This window comes from Monomorium pharaonis, chromosome 1 (genome assembly GCF_013373865.1).
Source record: "Monomorium pharaonis isolate MP-MQ-018 chromosome 1, ASM1337386v2, whole genome shotgun sequence".
Taxonomy (NCBI): domain Eukaryota; kingdom Metazoa; phylum Arthropoda; class Insecta; order Hymenoptera; family Formicidae; genus Monomorium; species Monomorium pharaonis.
The window spans coordinates 17,954,363-17,972,326 of record NC_050467.1 but is presented as its reverse complement, the minus strand read 5'-3'; the positions used below and the strand labels follow the sequence as shown (position 1 = coordinate 17,972,326).

At 37.4% G+C, this 17,964-nt stretch overlaps 2 long non-coding RNA genes across 2 annotated transcripts in view; one reads left to right on the top strand and one right to left on the bottom strand.

Moving 5' to 3' along the window:
* Positions 1-8,886, top strand: part of LOC118647368 — a 79,625-nt gene extending 70,739 nt beyond the window's left edge. The window contains exons 2-3 of the long non-coding RNA XR_004964655.1: positions 7,568-7,710; positions 7,969-8,886. This is a non-coding gene — a long non-coding RNA (uncharacterized LOC118647368). The remainder of the gene's footprint in view (positions 1-7,567; positions 7,711-7,968) is intronic.
* Positions 2,527-4,149, bottom strand: LOC118647371. The gene is made up of 2 exons (XR_004964656.1): positions 3,817-4,149; positions 2,527-3,224 (listed from the first exon to the last, which is right to left on the bottom strand). It is a non-coding gene; the product is annotated as an uncharacterized LOC118647371 (long non-coding RNA).
* Positions 8,887-17,964: the final 9,078 nt, after the last annotated feature.

Here is a 17,964-nt window from a genome sequence, read left to right as displayed (position 1 = left end):
ACCGGCGAGGAGCGGGACTCGCCACGATCGATGGCTTTGAGCCGAGAAAAAACGAGCCGCGCGGGACGATTACCTCAGGCATGCCTGCTGCGGAAGCGAGCCACCGGTAACTGCCTCGAAACACGAGGAAACCGTAGGAAACTCGCATAGGCAATAACTGAGCGAGGAAAATCAACGATGCTATCGGACAGTGATAAAAGCAGCACGAGTAAGAGACAACGTATGATCCATATCCCAAGACAAATGATCCTAAATTACGACGTTGGAAAAAATGCCGATGTACACCGTACTGAATTTAAAGCGTTATTGAATTATATTGCGTGCGCAATACGGCAATCTAATCGTTAGCCTCTTTTAGATGAAACTTTGAGATACGGTGAAAAATGGATCGCCTGAATAAAATGATAAATGTGATGTTCAAGTTACTCCGAATGCTACACTGTTAAATTTGTAATGTCAAATCGTACTTAATTTGAGTGATTTTTAAATTATTCCTTTGTCGTCCCGCTGCTCTCCCGCCTAATGAGCCATTAATTTAATTAATGCAACAGAGTTAATTAAGCAATTTGATTAAATTTGCTTCAAACTTATTGTTAGTTTAACACTTATGAAGCGTATACGTTAATATGAATACTGTTTACTTTCAGATAATTCAACCATGAGTTAATTGGACAGTTGTTTTTCTAACTATACGTTTTGTGTTGGAATAATTTCCAACATACATTAAAGTTAGAAGTAACGAAATGCTACTTAAGTAAGGAAATTAATAAATTTATAGTAAATTGATAAATTATAATAAATTACAATAATAAATTTGAAGTTAAAGTTAATTTTTTAAATTTGACACTGCAAATCTTATGCCTTCTCATTAAACTAGAAGTTTCGTGACAACTGACTATGTTTCATTTAAATTTGCAACCAAAGGAAAGAGAGAAAAAGAGACTTCGTTACTGATACTCGACTCGTACACCGAGAAAAAAATATTGTTGATTTCACAAAATTTTCCCATTAAATTAAAATTTTGTCAGTTCAAGAATTTATGCATTTAACTTAAATACACAAATTTCAATTCAAATATTTATATATAGTTAATTAAAATATAAATACTTGAAAACATAATTTAATTTAGTTGGAAAATTTAATCAAATTAACATTTTTGTCTCAATATAGCTACTTGTGTAAAACACACGAACGATCACAAAAACTCGTGTCGCACTTGATGGAATTGCTGGTGAAAGGTCGTCGTGGAAGACGCGCGGAGACCGAAATTATTTAGTTAGGCTGAGAAACAGATTTGTAGGATCGGGAATTTTTGGCAGCCGTTCAAGTACAAGCCCCTACGTGGACAAATAAAACGCGGGTGCGGGTTGGCGTCTGCAATGTGCGCGGGAAGTGCACAGATCGAGTCCGCCTTTACCCGCTCGTACGTTTTCCGCACATGTTGGGGGCGAGTATATTTTAGCAGCGGCGCGTGCGAAGAGAGGGGGAGGGAGAGGCACTGGAAGCGCTACTGGAAGCCTTCCAAATGGTACGAAAAACTAAAACGATTCGCAAAGTCGGCAGAAATATGGCGACCGTGTAATTCCGGTTCTCCCGTATATCAAATATTACTGCGAGATATCGGAGGGTATCGCGATACCCTTGCTGGGGCGCGTGAACTCTTTTGCAACGCAGGGCGCGCGCAAGTTGAATCCTGAAGGACGTAGGGATCCGCGATAACGCACGCCTCCAAATCCACGACGCAAAGACGGACGTCAACAGCCAGGTTTGGCCGTGATGTGATAATCCGAGAGAACGTAGTTGTGATTTTTTTCAAATTTTTAAATCCCTATTTCATACCTAAGCTCGCCGTCAGAGAAAATGCAGTCTTTTATCACTTAAAAGAAGAAAGCCGATATATATATATATATATATATATATATACACGCAAATACTAATTATTATTTTTACAACGTTTTAAGAGAAAAAGAAAAACTTTTATTAATAGATATCAATAACAACTTGTTGCACACGTAACAACGTTGATAAAAAAACGTATGTTATTTGTCTTTAAAAGAGGAAAGAGAGAAGAAAAATCGTGCAAAATTGATTATAATAAAACAGAGAGAAATTTTGGGTACATTAAACCATTAAAAGGCACGCGAAAAATGTGCCTGCTGAGGACTGTTGGTCGACTAAAATGGTACATGGAAATACGGAGGACAAAAGATTTTCAGACTCCATTTATGCAATGGATGTCCAAGAGGTCAGCCGCGTCTACTGCGACGATTAAAGATTATAGTGGAGTAGACGTCTTCTGCAAGTTGCAGGTTGAAATAGGGCGAACCTGGCTGTAGTCAGCAGATTCTCGGGAGACGTTCAAAGTTCTGATGAGGCTCTTCTGCGATAATAATACGCGTGTGACTAGAATAATTAAGCAGAAACTTGCTCGTATCACCAAGTAATAAGGCAGACCCATGTGCGCACTTAAAAATTATAATGATATTTCGCGAGTAAGTGTAAAACTGGTGTTGAATAATTGGTGTAATTCAGAAAAATTAAATTTAAAAAATGTTGAAAAAGTGGTAATATCTGTATCTGTATCTGACGTACTATATTGTAACAAAATATTGCACAATCTATTATTTTCAGCATAATCATATATCGTGGGTGTACGTTCGAATCATTACGAAGAATTACAAAGTACGAAGGACTCACGAATGTGAAAGCATATTATCAATGTTCGCAATCATATTGGCATTAAAAAATATATGCCGTTTATAATGTTCTCCTGATCTATTGTCTTCTATTATCTGCTAATTTTAAATATAAACTTTTTTTAAATAAAAACTCGTGAATCATGAGAGAATGTATGTGAACGAATATTCGTAGCTCAATCAATTTTGCATCAGCAAGAAAAACAAATAATTGAAGAGACAATTTTCTTTGTAAAAAAGTACAATTTAAATTAAACAGTAGTTTCCTAAAAATTTTCCTGAGCACCATAAAATCCTATAAAAATTCATAATTTTCAAGGCTAACAAATGGCTTTTCAATTTTTTCAGGTAGTAACCATCTCGTTATCTATAAATACTTGATTGAATTATCGTCATTAACCTAGTAATAAGCGATAAACAAAGTGCAACAAGTACTCACTCGGCCGATGCGATGTCATCGTTTCATTCCTCTCTACTTCTGGATGTTTCTTTCCATCCTTCTACTGCAACATGTGTCCTTAGTTATACCTACAATATCATTATCATTGATACTCGCGCGTAGAGTTGTGATATTAAAATTTTTTAAACTAGAACCTTACAAGCCAAAAACCCTGGACATATACGTTAATTACACATAATAAATATTATAAAAGCTGCTCAATAAGTGGTTGTGCCATTGGAAGCATGGTAAAGAAAATAAATAATTAAAATAAAACTTTGGACATACATAATTTTCCCAGACAAATTTTCAACACTATTAAATATGTGCTTTTTATTACTGCTATTTATTAGAAATGCTGATGGAGAGCAATCAGTTTACGTAGTGGTAAACTTTGCAAATAATATAAAAATAATATAAATACTTCCTCAATAGAAATATTATAACTAATATTGATATCTATAATAACAATCAGTTAAGTCATGTAATGTAATTTACAAAAATTGTTTCAAGTAAATGATAACCATAGTTATATCATTTAGTCAAAATAATTATATTTTCTAACTCATAAGAGTCCATCAGCCTGTTGCACAATGAGCTTTTTTTGAGCATAGAAGTCTATGAACAAGAACAATTTATTAATAAGACAAATTGTGCACAAGACGGAAGCAAATCACTTACCAAAAAGGATTTTAAAAGCGGTAGCAGCATCACCTCTTGTACATGTGTCCCATATACGTGCTACACTTGACAAACTGTCATGCCATAAAACTTATATTTCCATGATTTGTTTCAATGAAGGTGGTAAATCCTCGTTCTTGCTGCTAATTTGATCAGAGTTGACGTTTTCCAAATCTATAAAATACATACAAAATTTTGTTAAAGCTGTGTGCTAACGATTCTACATTATCGACCTTGATCAAGTTTGACCATCACTCCAGCATCCTCTTAAAATATCAAAATATTTAAAAAGTATTTAAAAATTAAAAAATAATTAGAAAAATTGAAAGAAAAAATTTTGTAAACTTATATTCTTAATTTAACAAACTTATTAATTCCGAAAATATAATAAATAAATTTACTCACCAGCCGATAAATCGATGATGTTTTCCTTGTTGCGTTCGTACACACACACTCGCGACACGATCGGAAATGCTAACGACGCGAGAGACGCGACCACTTTGCACGTCAGTTCGACATCCCCGGCGATGTCTTCCGCGGGAAAACTCGCTCTTGGCCGACGAGGGGACGCGACGAGATCGAGCGGAGACGGGGACCACGAGACGACACGAACTGCGTCACAACACATGGCCGTCACCTTGCACACGACGCGACGAAAAATTCACGCGATACTTTGGCGCTAATTTCCCACAGATGAGAGGAGAAGAGGGGGGGGGGCGCGAAGGACGCAACTACTTTGCCCGTTGATTTATGTCGATTTGGTTCGACATCCCCGGCGATGCCTCCCGCGAGGAAACTCGTTTTGGACCGACGCGAGGAACACGACGGGATCTTATCTCGCGGCATGAAAAAGACGAGACAATGGCGACGCGACACTCTTCGTTGCGTACGCCGGACACCGATTGTCCCGCGACGACACTCACGTCGATCCCTCGCGTGTCGCCAAGAAATACGAATAGAATATTCAACGGGAAACGAATCACGACACTAATATATGTCCTGATGGCGTTTACGCGTAACCTACGTTGATCACGAACTCACCGAACGTCAAGAAAGGTGTGACGCGGAAGGATAACTGCGTATCGATCGGAGAGGGGAACGGATCACGACTCGACGCGAGCGCGGCGGACCACTGATGACTACATACGCGTTGGAGTGCGTTCCTTACTCGCGATTTTAGGTTTGTTTTTTATTCCTGCATTGCTGCACTAGTGCAGTAAGTTAGAATGAGAAAAAATATATTTGTCTTATTCTAACTTATTGCACCAGTGCAGCAGTGCAGGAATAAAAAACAGACCTCTTATTACAATAGGTTTGTTTTTTATTTCTGCACTGCTACACTGATGCAATAATAAGTTAGAATAAGAAAAATATATTTTTTCTCATTCTAACTTATTGCACTAGGGCAGCAGTGCAGGAATAGAAAACAAACCTAAGATGTCACTCACGATTTTCCAGGATTAATCATGAAACAGATATGCATTTCACAGAAGTACAGAAAAATGTGTTAGTTATTATCGTCGATAATGCGATAATTTTATTACGTAATTTAATTAAGATCGCGATTATGCAAGCAACAGAATCTTTTAACTAACTATAGTGACATAATTTGTTAGATGATGCGCTCGCGTAGACAAATTGTTTATTTATTGTCATTTAGACTCGAGCAACAAAATCGAGCATTGTCCACAGGAAATTTTGAGATGACCGCGATCATTCGAGTAATGAAATCTTTTCTATCGTAGCTATACAAGTCACGTTTGTCAAAATGATATTATTTAAACAATTTTAGACCAAATCTAGAATAGGTGTAGTAAGCCTTATGCTATAAGAAATTGACCAATTATAAGCGAATATGAAAAGAATAATTGAATATAATTGGTTAATTCCTTATGGTCTAAGGCTTACTACACCTATTGTAGATCCGGCCTTAGTGGTTATGGATATATCTTAAACAATGTTATAGGCGTTTCTGATTGGTGGAAGCGACGTTACCTAATCGTCACCCCACTCGGTCTCACGCCGCTCAACATTTTTTCCGAAGCGAAACGTGTCAAGTTTTCGCGACTGTAATTAAATTATGTCGCACTATCGACGATAATAACTAATACGTTTTTCTGTACTTTTGTACTTCTGTAAAATGCAGGTTCTTCAGTCTTCAGGTTCTTTAGACAGAGACGAGTAAAGGCCATTGCACGTACATTTCCTTAATCGTAATCGTAAGCTTTCGACCAATCATAATGCTCAAATTAGTTGCACCGACTGAATTAACCAATCATATTGCTCAATTTCTTACGATTACGATTAAGAAAATGTACGTGCAATGGCCTTTAGGAACGTACTCCAACGCGTAGTCATCAGTCGGCCGCGCTCGCGTCGAGTCGTGATTTGTTCCCGTCTCCGATTGATACGCGGTTATCCTTCCGCATCGTGCGTTTCTTGGCATTAGGTGAGTTCGTGATCAACGTAGATTACGCGTAAACGCCATCGGGACATATATTAGTGTCGTGATTCGTCCCCCGTTGGGTACTCTATTCGTATTTGGCGAGACGCGAAGGATCGACGTGAGTGTCGTCGCGGGACAACCGGTGTCCGGCGTACGCAACGAAGAGTGCCGTCGTCATCGTCTCGTCTTTTTAGTGTCGCGAGGTGAGATCTCGTCGCGTTTCTCGCGTCCTCTCGTCGTTGGAGAGCGAGTTTCCCCGCGGAAGATATCGCCCAGGATGTCGAACCGACCCTCAGGATGTTAATCGACGTGCAGTGGTCGCGTTTCTCGCGCTCCTCCTCCCCCCCCCCCCCGCACCCATCAGCGGGAAATTGGCGCTAAATCGTGTGAGATTTTCATCGCGTATTCAAGGTGACTGCCATGTTGTGACGCAGTTAGTGCACAACGTTCGTACTTTAAGCTGTACTTGACCGTCGCTCGCGTTCGTCTCGTGATCCGTCCCCGTTCGACACAGTTATCCTTCCGCATCGCGCGTTTCTTGGCGATATGCGAGTTTGTTATCACCGTGGATCACTCGCAAACGCCATCGGGACATGTAAATGTCGCGTCGCCGCCATTATCTCGTCTTTTTAGTGTCGTGAAGTGAGATCTCGTCCCCTCGTCGGCCGATAGCGAGTTTCCCCGCGGAAGACATCGCCGGAGATGTCGAACCGACGTGCAAAGTGTTGTTCGCGTCTCTCGCGTCGTTAGCATTTTCGATCGTGTCGCGAGTGTGTGCGCGAACGAGGAATACATCATCGATTCATCGGCTGGTGAGTAAATTTATTATATTTGCGGAATTAATAAGTTCATTAAATTAAGAATAAGTTTAAAAAAATTCTTTCTTTCAATTTTTCAATTTTTTTTTAAATTTTTTAATATTTTTTGAATATTTTGATATTTTAAGAGAATGCTGGAGTGATGGTCAAACTTGATCAAGGTCGATAATGTAGAATTATTAGCGCACAGTTTTAACAAAATTTCGTATGTATTTTATAGATTTGGAAAACATTAACTCTGAACAATTCACTCTGGTATCCCCTTAAGTTTCATCTACAATGGCCATAGTAGTAGTAAGAAGAAGTAAGCAAATGATTCAATTCACAATTTATTATACTTGAATTGTGAGAATAGAATTGGTCAATTTGTTTACTGCATAACTTCTTACAATTACTACTATTACAGGTCATTATAGAACAAGTCTTATTCTTTTAACATCCAAATTTCTTATTTTAATATTTAAATATCAAATTTAAATTATTTCAGGGCTGTTGAGCATAGACAAGACCAGAAAAAAAACAACAAATATAAATAACATTGATGTTGAAGAGTTTTGAAGATATAGAAATTTTATTTGAAAGACAGCAACGTTAATCAAAAATAAATGGCATATCAGAACATTCTATACTGTAAGTTAAATTTTTCTTTTATGAAGTAAAAGTTGGATATAACAATAAGTTAAACGTGTACTAAACTTAACAATAAGTTAAACATGAAAGTTTTCTTAATTAAACATATGAAAAGTAAAATTTTTATTTCTTTATCGTAACTTAAGAATTGTTACGTAATTTTCTAGGAGACTTAACATATTGTTATTTTTTAAGAGTTTATTATTTCCAGTATATTTATTAAAGAATTGTATAATATATATTATAATATTTTTTTAGCAGCGCATTAACGAGGATTTACTACCTTCATTGACAAATCATCATGAAATATGGGCTTTATTAGAAGCTTCATGGCATGACAAACAATTTGTTTAGGCCACATATGAAACACATATACGAGGAGAGGTGATGCTGTTATCGCTTTAATACTTCTTGGTAAGTGATTTCCGTAATGCACAATTTGTTTTATTAATAAATTGCTTCTGTTCATAGAGTTTCATGCTAAAAAAAGCTCATATAATTAGTTCGAATAAATGATATAACTACTGGTATCATTTACTCGTAACAATTTTTGTAAATTACACGACTTAACGGATTGTTATTATAGATATTGATATTAGCTATATTTTCATTGTGGAAGTATTTATATTATTTTTATATTATTTGCAAAGTTCACCACTACGTAAACCGATTGCTCTCCATCAACTTTACTGTAACAAAAAGTACATATTTTGAAAGTGTTGAAAATTTGTCTGGGAAAATTATGTGCGTCCATGGTTTTAAATATTTTAATTATTTATTTTTTTTACCGTGCTTTTTCCAATGGCACGACCTTATTGAGCAACTTTTGTAATATTTATTATATGTAATTAACGTATTCTCGTATATGTCTGGAGTTTATGGCTCGTAAATTCCAGTTAAAAAAATTATAATATGACAATCCTATTTACGGATAATCCAATGCGCTTTGCGCGCGTTTTTTGAACGCTCTCTTTCGGGGATTAACGATTATACTGAGGCGATCGGGGATGTTTGCTTTTGACAGACCAGGATATTCGTAATCGCGAAATACCTAAATAACACGACTTTGTAACGTGTGTGAAGTTAGCATCTCAAAGTTTAGCATCTCATAAAAATACTGCAGAATTACTTGCATCCAGCATAGTTCTACAGTTCTTGATAGGTTTCAACAATAGTTCCGTTGAATTAACTATTTTAATTAAATTTTTATAAATGAAACGCTAACTTCCAAAATCACATAATAGCATCTCATTGTATTTCGAATATACGACCACAGAGAAGACTAAATCTATAGAGTTTTATCGTTTAAAGACGTCCTATCAATAGTTCTGATGATTAAATTAATAAAAAAAAAACTTTGTTACAAAACATACGTATATATGCGTATACGTCTGCGCACGTGGATTTGGTGTAACTGGCATATCAGATAGACAAAATTAATTAATTTAAAAAATTTAGAAAGTATTTTTTAACAACTATCTTGATGGAAAACTTGTATTTATAGGTCTAGACATGAGATGCTGGTCGAATATCGACAGTTCTATTTTTTTTAACGCAGTTCCCATATAGACACGGACGCGTACAATAATTTTCTAAAGAGTTCCGGTGATATAAATAATTAAAATATTTTTTAAACAATTATTTTGCCCGAAAAATTTGAATTTTGAGGGCTAGACGTGAGATGCTGTTCAAATATCGACAGTTCTATTTATTTTAACGCAGTTCTCATATAGTTCCGAACGCGTATAATAATTTTCTAAAAAGTTCCTGTAATATAATTAATTAAAACATTTTTTAAACAATTATTTTGCCCGAAAAACTTGAATTTTGAGGGCTAGACGTGAGATGCTGCTCGAATATAGACAGTTCTATTTTTTTTAACGCAGTTCCCATATAGATACGGACGCGTACAATAATTTTCTAAAGAGTTCCGGTGATATAAATAATTAAAACATTTTTTAAACAATTATTTTGCCCGAAAAATTTGAATTTTGAGGGCTAGACGTGAGATGCTGTTCAAATATCGACAGTTCTATTTATTTTAACGCAGTTCTCATATAGTTCCGGACGCGTACAATAATTTTTTAAAAAGTTACGGTGATATAATTAATTAAAACATTTTTTAAACAATTATTTTGCCCGGAAAACTTGAATTTTGATGGCTAAACGTGAGATGCTGGTCGAATATTGACAGTTTTATTTCTTTTAACGCAGTTTCCATATAGATACGGACGCGTACATTAATTTTCTAAAGAGTTCCGGTGATATAAATAATTAAAACATTTTTTAAACATTTATTTTGCTCTCAAAATTCAAATTTTTTGGATGAGACCGGGAGAGACCGGGAAAGATCGGGAGAGACCGGTAGAGATCGGGAGAGACGGGGAGAGACCGGGAGAGACCGGGAGAGACGGGGAGAGATGGGGAGAGACGGGGAGAGATCGGGAGAGACTGGGAGAGACCGGGAGTGACGGGGAGAGACGGGGAGAGATCGGGAGAGACGGGGAGAGACGGGGAGAGACGGGGAGAGACGGGGAGAGACCCGGAGAGACGGGAAGAGACGGGGAGAGACCGGAAGAGACGGGGAGAGACCGGGAGAGACGGGTAAAGACGGGGAGAGACCGGGAGAGACGGAGAGAGACGGGGAGAGACCGGGAGAGACCGGGAGAGACGGGAAGAGACCGGGAGAGACAGCATCTCACGTCTAGCCCTCAAAATTCAAATTTTTTGGGCAAAATAATTGTTTAAAAAATGTTTTAATTATTTATATCACTGGAACTTTTTAGAAAATTATTGTACGCGTCCGGAACTATATGAGAACTGCGTTAAAATAAATAGAACTATCGATATTCGACCAGCATCTCATGTCTAGACCTATAAATACAAGTTTTCCATCAAGATAGTTGTTGAAAAATATTTTCTAAATTTTTTAAATTAATTAATTTTGTCTATCTGAGGTGCCAGTTACATCCGTGTGCGCAGACATATACGCATATATACGTATGTTTTGTAACCAAAAATTTTTTTAAATTAATTTAATCATCAGAATTATTGACAGGACGTCTTTAAACGATAAAACTCTATAGATTTAGTCTTCTCTGTGGTCGTATATTCGAAATACAGTGAGATGCTATTATGTGATTTTGAAAGTTAGCATCTCATTTATAAAAATTTAATTAAAATACGTAATTCAACGGAACTATTGTTGAAACTTATCAAGAACTGTAGAATTATGTTGGATGCAAGTAATTCTGCAGTATTTTTATGAGATGCTAAACTTTGAGATGCTAACTTCACACACGTGACTTCGTGCGTATCTATTGTGTCTTTTCGATGAAACCGAGGTACTTATTCAATTGAAGAATAGGAAAGGATGAAACGTTTCGCCGGTCATGATGTAAATGCGAGCGAGACTCGAGCATCGCGCTTAATATTAATCTTAATCAAGTTCGATATCGATAAAACGAAAAACACGGCAATTTTTTAGGCAAATCACGAGTGCTTCGAACTGAAACCCGACATATTCGAGATATCAAATGTATTTCACATACGATGCTTTTAATAGTCACTTGTCAAAAACATGGTTACGAGGTAATAGTCGTAACAGACAGGATGAAAGTGATCGTCCGTTATTCGATTCGATAGCCCCGACTCTCGTTCGTACGCGACGTTCACTCTTGTTGAAAAAAGACGCGCGATCGCAGAGTGTAAACGACACGATCTCACGCCTCATGTCTTCACGATGAAACTGACAATAAGTCGCTTGCCGAAGCATTGGAAAGTAGTGGATAGGGCAAAAATTATGCGTCACGCAAGTGGTCGATCGGTCACTTTGAGAATTGGCATTTCGATCAAAAAAAAAATCGCCGGCACGCGCCGAGACGTCAGGCACCGCTTGAAAACTTATCTTTATCGGCGGAAAAGAACTTCGAACAATTTCGGCGTCGACATTCGAAATCAAGCGGTATGCCGAACGCGACTTCTGAGAAGTTCTGATCGTAAATCCATCACTGTCTCCGTCGACATGACTGAAGAAAAACTCATCGAAGATTGAAAACAATGGGCTACCTCGAGGTAGCGAGAAGAGATTAGGCGCGACATTACTGAAACATGGCAAAAAGACTCGATATCTTAGTAGATAATCTAGAAACTTGACAAGCGAGCAAGTGACGAATACACTCGAAATCGAAGCGATATGCCGAACGCGACTACACAAATTGCAGACGCTATTAATTCTCATTTGATTGGCCGTCGTGTTTGCGATCTGTGATTCGCGTGCTTTCGGCGACATTCTGATTAATTTTTTCTGGAAATCGCGTTGAGATTACTAACAGATAACTTTTACAATTTTTTTTCAAATATTTTATGAGTTTTTAATCCTGTCACGGGGACAATGATTGGATAAGTAGGTAATTTTAATAAAACAGTATTTTTCTAACAATATTGAATCTTTGTACCCCAGCAAACTGCTGAAATTGGCCGGAATTATCTTTAGCCGCATGATAATGCGCATGATACAAACTTTATGAAGCATTCAAGCAATTTACATTTAGGAGCTCCTGTTCTCCTCTCTGAATTAACCGTGATATATACGTACAACGACTAAACATTTGAAACTATTTAGAAATTTTGGATAGAAGTAGTTATATGCTAACCGTGTAAATTTAGTGACGAAAATTGGAAATGTACGATGTATACGTAGGAAGAAACGTAACATTAAAAAAAATTCGAATGTAAGTGCAAACTTATCATTTTCAAGTTGTGTAATATACATAATATATGTAATAAAATAAATTTTTTACTATAAAATTTGACGTAAAAGATCTTGAAAAATCTTTTCGTAAATTTTCATACAATAATATTTATTTCAATCATATAATAAACAACACACTTGTATGAAAATATTTACATTTATTCTATTGCCGTCAGCATAAAACTGCTGTTGTAATATCTGTGTCATCGTTTATTTTCCGGATGTCGAACCGCCTTTGACTGTACGTAAAATTTATTTTTGCGATATTTTTGTCAGAGCGAATGTGGATTTAACATGGAGATTATATCAATCCATTCAAATAATTTGATAAATGAATTTTTGATGAATGAATACTATGTTCTTTTTCTGCACATTGTGTATATTCTACGTCTCTTATATGACTAATAAATGTGTGAAAAATTGCTCTTATTTTTTCAAAGTCAAACGGTATTTATCGGTTTTCCTACATTAGAACGGTATAGTGTGACGTAATTTTGCCATCGTTTTCCCTCGATGTATATCGAAAATGTAGCTCATGTTTTTCGAAAACACGGACCAGGCTTTTATCCGATGGAATCCTAACTGAGTTCAAACTGATTATAATGAAAATTGAAGCTGTGCTATTGTGCCGCGGTTCGGATTCCGCCGTGTTCCCGGAAAATTGAATTGTACGACGGAGAACTGTCCGAGAGAGACAAAAAGTGAGAGAGAGAGAGAGAGAGAGAGAGAGAGAGAGAGAGAGAGAGAGAAGCAGCGCGTGGAATCCTCCCCGTAGAAAACAGTTAGGTTGGACTAATTTTCAATTTAACCATTTAGAATGATCGGCCGTGAACAAACTCGCTGCGTTTGTTTCTGCGCTCAGCAGATTGCGACACTATTACCAACACTCTCGAAGTGGCAAACTGTTTCCGTTGCTTGAATGATTACGTTTGCAAGAGATCGGGGACGTTGAAGCGAACCATTGAAGCGAAAGCGCCAGGGCTAGCGCCACTGCACTATTTGCATGAGCAGATCTTGTATCTGACTAAATGTTAATTGCACGTCAGTCGTTACACCTGGGCGAGATCAGCTCTCGTGTTTAAAATAGCGTATTACTCGGAAGTGCGCTTTTTTTCCCCCCGCTCTTGCCTGCCTTTTCATTTTTATTGCGCCATCGTTTATCCACCCTCAGCATTAGTTACTGTATGCAGGCCTGGATATTGAATATGGAAATTCTTGCGGCGTTCAGAATCGCCGGAGAAAATCAGAATTACGCGTGAGGTAATAACGTAATAATGACGTCGGCGTAGACGGTAGAATGGTTGGAAATTGCAGCCGTAGATAAAGACAAGGGTACCAATAAGCTGACAGTGTAATCTACATAACTGCACGTTTCTTAACACGTATCGAAGCATAGTGCGCGCGTGCATGGAACCCGCGCGATCCCCGAGAAATGCGAGCGGTAATTTGTTACGACTGTGCGGATGCATTTTGATCAAGTTACCTTTGTTATCACCTCGCTACTGTTCCATCGGTCAATGGCGTCCAGGAGGAGTGACTTTGGCCGCATCTGCATACGGCATAAATCACAACCCTCGGTACTCGAAATGCACGGTAGACGTGCATAATCGTGAGACAGGATGTATTTGCGTTACATGCGGCACGCCAGTAATCGCTTAATACAATAATATGATTTCGCGCGCGGCTCCCTGTCAAGATAAATATACATGTTTAAGATGTACGTTCGCATATACACACGTAGTCACGTGCGACGTTAATTATGTCGGTTGCGCCAGCCATGACTGGGGCGATATTGTTTTAACGTATACGCGACGTCCTTTGTTAATCGTTGAATGCGTCGAAACAACAAGCGAGATTATCAAATGGCGGATTTCCACAACCTCGTCACGAAATTCTAAAATCGCACGGTGCTTCCACTCTAACAGCTTCTACTTTTTCTATAACCAGAATTCAAAACTGTCCACTCGTTAAATCATTTGTAATCTCGTAACCAATACGCAAGACACTTTTCATATAAATATTTTATTTCATTATTTAATAGATAATTTAAATATTTAATAATTTGAATAAGTTATGTTTGACCGCTTGACCTGAGAGATATTTTCTCGATATTCCGATACTCATTAATTTCTGACGACATATCTATTGCAGAAAAAGGTCAGTCGGGGTTGCGTTTTTCCTCGGTAAAAAACCGACAGCTGTCAAATCACGAGAAATGAATATCGTACGAAGCTTCGACGTTACCCGGATGCAATTCCGATGGAAACAAGTTTAAAGGTGATAATACCTTGACTTTTTTTTACGCGAAGCATGCATCCGTGACTCATGTGACAAGTTGGAAATCGATATAATACTTCGTTCTGATTACTTTGTGCGCATACGCGTGTATACATGTGTGTGTATGTATATCGTATATAATTTTATTTGGATATATATCATGCTGTGTGACATTCAATGCAAAATGGTGACGTATTACGTCCGCGATACCGCATAACATACCAACAAACGTGTAATTCGGCGACCATAACTGTCCGAGTACCAGTCTCTGCAAAATAAGATAACTCTCTCGCATCCTCTTTTCCTCGCATTAAAATATTAAGGTGCAATTTCATGCGAGCGAAGCAAAGCTCGCTTTTACCCCTTCTCCATCGATTTTTGTTAAAATGGCTGTTTCAGCGCATCTCAGCGAAGGCACCCTCAAAGTTCGACACAGTCGTAACTTTACAGCGAAGCAATTGTAGCTGCCACTGTACGTCTGTAGTATTCGACGTACGCGATGCACTGACTAATACTGATTATAATCCACTTTTATACGCGGTTAATTACAGGTTCGGAATAAGAACTCTGAACAAGAATAAGTTCCTGTTGATTGCAATGCTGATTGTATACAAATACACAGTAAATAAACAGAAAGCCAGCGAAGACATACTCCATAAAAAGATAGGAGTGGGGATAAATAGCCAGCTTTTCTTCGCTCTATGAAAAGGAAGGAGGCTAATAGCGATAGCTAAGCGTCGCTGCTTTTTATTGGATGGAGAGGGGGTAAAAGGCAGTTTTGCTTCGTTCGCGTGAAATTGCACCTTTACAATTTAAACGATTATATCTGATTGTTACAGATCTCTTGTCAGGCGGCATTAATCGCTCATTTACTAACGGTATACCTCAAAAAATACAACTTTTTGCTTTAAAATAATCTTAAATTATTGAATTTTTTAATAATATCTCTTTTAAATGCGATTTTGGTGCAAGGGATTTAATCTACTGATCGAAGAGGAATAAAAGCTATTAGCTTTATTCAGTGTACTTAATTGTCATCCGAATTTTTTTTATTTTTTGCAAATTAGTAAAAAAAGACAATCTTTGAATTGTTGTAGCAAATGAACGACGTACGGGAAGTTATCTCGCGGAGATAATGTATATTCGAAGACACATCGGAAACATCCGTATATGCAGCGCTGATGCTGTATTCCACTTTCGTGCGCACTTTCGAGCTCGTGTAACTGATAAGTATTAATCATCACGTAGGCGCCGTATCGGTATGCGAAGACAGAGCCCGGCACAGATTTGCCCGACGCTAACTCCCACGCAAACAGATCCATCGAGCGCCATCCTTGCCCCAAATCCGCATGCGAAGTTTGGGCGCATGGCTAATTGTTTACTATTTGCACAGTGTCTAAGCAAGCTAAGGGCGGCAGTTCCGCAGGCCGCAAACCGGGTCTCCCAGAGTCCCGCCGTTCAGGATACCTCCGCAATTTATTCGATGGATAGGATTCATTTCTCTCGACATATATATTTAAGAAGAATGTTTGATGATCTACCTCGGCGTACTCTAGAAGATTCATTGAATATTGTATTTAATATACATTTATCGCGCAAATATATATGCGAATATGATATCTGCTCGCAGAGAACGTTACATTAGATAATAAAATAATTAGAAAATAATGTAAAATATTTAAAAAACAATAGCTGCAATTGGATATTATTGAAAATCATTTTATCGTTGCTCGGTGATAAAAAGAAGCGTAATCTCTTTTTCCGATAAAGAAAAAGAAAGATTTTATCAATATTCATCAGTAAATTCTGTACGTTTTTTCTTTGATTTGAAACGATACTTCTCGTCTTTGCATTAACGATCTATATTTCCATACTTTTCCGATTTTTACGATCTCTCTGATATCCAGGTCAATTTGAATATCGCCATTGAAAGCGTCGATAAGTGGCAGGCAGCTGGATTGAATGAACGATCCTTGAATAAATAATGAAAATTTACTATTTCCATCCACCGGCTGTTATTCCGTCGGTTTTGGAAATTTGCAGAAATAATTTTCAGCGAAGATTAGGTCGAGCGAAATCTCGAAAACCTGGACTCTCCGTTAGACACGGATAGGATAATTTTACTGGCGGGTTATGCAGCCGGAATCTCATAGCAAGGAGGTTTAACTGTACTATCGTATGGACGCCTTGATAATCTAGCTGCACCTACCTCTTAATAGTACGCCGACCAAAGTTACCAAGGATTTCTACAGCCTTCGTCAGGGGTCCCGGTGGTATACACGCTACGTATTTAATCCAGGATATGCTTTCAGGATAATTATAAAATTGAAACAAGAAGAACTGAGAGAAATGAGAGAAAAAATCCTCAAGAGAACAATGTTGAATTGTCTCTTGACATGGTAATTACAACAAAATTAAACGTTGCACTTAAATAAAATGCAGATTGTATTGTTAGTCGTTGCAATGTTTTTTAATAAATCTTTTATTTTTTACTATTATTCTCATATCGTATTAAGAATCATTGTGTATACGTGACACAATCACTTTATTATATTTTTATTTACGAATATTAATAGTAAATAGTTCAATAGATAACTTATTAGGCAAGTCTTTAATTATTTATACGGAGAATGAAGCTTCCTGTAACGGGATATTATCTTTTCATAGTTCATAGACAAAAGATGGATAGGACTCGGAATAGAAAAGAGCATAACCTTGCGGTCTCTGTGCAATGGCGGGTATCTATACGTCCGTCCTTTTTTGCTCTCAATCCGCGAGGGAAGAAATAAATCCCGGGCGCGAATCGCTCATCTGGAAACTGAGGGGCAAAGACAGGGGAGGAAGTGCTATTGTTCGCGCGTGGATGACAGTCCCGAAAATAAAAATCCGTCCGCGGTGCTCCATCCAATATCGGAAGAATGCCTTTGAAAGGAGAAAAATGTCGTAACGGACATTCAAACGCTCCGGGACGCCTATGTTAAATTTAATTATTTAATAGGTAGGGTTTTATAAATTTTATCTATCATTTTTCAAATATGCACATTAAATATAATCAATGCGACTAGATGTCTCGCCAGAGGCGTTAGACTTATTATGATAATTATCTTTATTATAATAAGATCATAGCTTTGGTAAAATTTGTCGTTTTTAAAATTAAGATTTGATGATATAAAAATTATAATTAAAATCTTTTTAATTTTACTAGCTATTATGTTGCCTAGTTT